Genomic DNA, 1,597 nt, shown 5'->3' with positions numbered 1-1,597 from the left:
CAGAGAAAAAGAGGAAGACCTCTAACGAGATGGATCAGCCAGGTGGCATCACTGATGGTGTTCAACAGCAAAGATGTCCGTTTGAGGACTAAGGTGCACCTGACTGAAGCTATGGTTTTCTCAATAGTCTCATATGCACGTAAAAGTTGGATAATGAATAAGGAAGAGACATTGATGTACAGAACTGATGCATTTGAGTGATGGTGTTGAAGAAGAATATTAAAGGTACCATGGACTGCCAGAAGAACAAACAAATCTGTGTTGGGAGAAGTACAACCAGAATGTTCCTTAGAAACCAGGATGTCTCTCATACTTCGGACATGTTATCAGGAGAAGGACATTATTCTTGGTAAAGTGGAGAGACTGCAAGCAAGAGGGAGACCCCAATGAGAGATTGGCACAGTGGCAGCAGCAATTGTGAGGTGTTTCAGTCTGTTGTACATCGGGTCACTATGAGACAGAGCCCACTCGATGGCACTTAACAACAACAACAGCAATTAAAGAAATGATTTCTTTTTTTTACCATCTAGCTGTACCAACCATGCTTCCCATGTTACACTATCCATTTCCAAATCTTTATGTTCTCTATCTCTCCTTTCTCCCCACCCCCCTTCTTTCCTTTTCCTTTTTTAACTTGTGGAAAGGTATCAAAAGTTTGCCCCAACAAGAGAATAAATATACGTCCTTTTCCTTCCAGTACATAAAAAAAAAAAAAAAAAAGAAGAAAGAAAATTTCCTTCCTTTTCTTTTAAACTGTCTTCCCCGTCACCCAAGTTAACACCTTCTTATACTCTCCCCAGTGAATAATTCTCCCTTCCCTCCCCCACCCCCATAACCGTCATAGAATGTTCATTATAGAATGAAAACCTTTTCTCGACTTTTTTACAGTAGTGGTCTCATACAACATCTATCCCTTTGTGACTGATTCATTTCACTCAGCATAGTGCCCTCCAGGTTCCTCCATGTTACGCAGTGTTTTTCAGATTTGTCATTATTCCTTAAAGTTGCATAACATTCCACTGTGTGTTTGTAGTAAAATTTGTTCAACCATTCCTCTGCCGATGGGCATCTGGGCTGTCTCTGTCTCTTTGCTATTGTGAAATGGCACAGGTGTGCATGTATCTGTTTGTAGAGGGATTGCTGGGTCATAGTGTCTTTTTATTTCCAACCTTCTGAGAAAGTGTCACACTACTTTCTACAGTTGTGGTACCATTTGACAGCCCCACCAGCACTGTAGAAGGGTCCCCTCTCAACACCCTCTCCAGCATTTCTTATTTTCTGTTGTTTGAACTTTGCTTTTAATGGTGGGGTAAGATGAGTTCTCACTGTTTTGATTTGCAGCTCTCTAATGACTAGTGTTTCTCTGCTATTCATAAGGTTTTCAGTGACTAAATATTCCGAAGTAGTTCGTCACTCTTTCTTCCTAGTCTGTTTTTGTCTGGAAGCTCATCTGAAACCTGTCCACCATGGGTGACCCTGCTGGTATTTAAAATACCGGTGGCATCACTTTCAGAATCACAGCAACTCACAAGCCACCACAGTACGACAAACTGACAGACGAGTGGTGGTTTCAAGAGGTAGCATATGATCAAGAGCC

Source organism: Chrysochloris asiatica, unplaced genomic scaffold (genome assembly GCF_000296735.1).
Source record: "Chrysochloris asiatica unplaced genomic scaffold, ChrAsi1.0 scaffold00096, whole genome shotgun sequence".
In the NCBI taxonomy this organism is placed as follows: domain Eukaryota; kingdom Metazoa; phylum Chordata; class Mammalia; order Afrosoricida; family Chrysochloridae; genus Chrysochloris; species Chrysochloris asiatica.
This window is presented reverse-complemented; position numbering follows the sequence as displayed.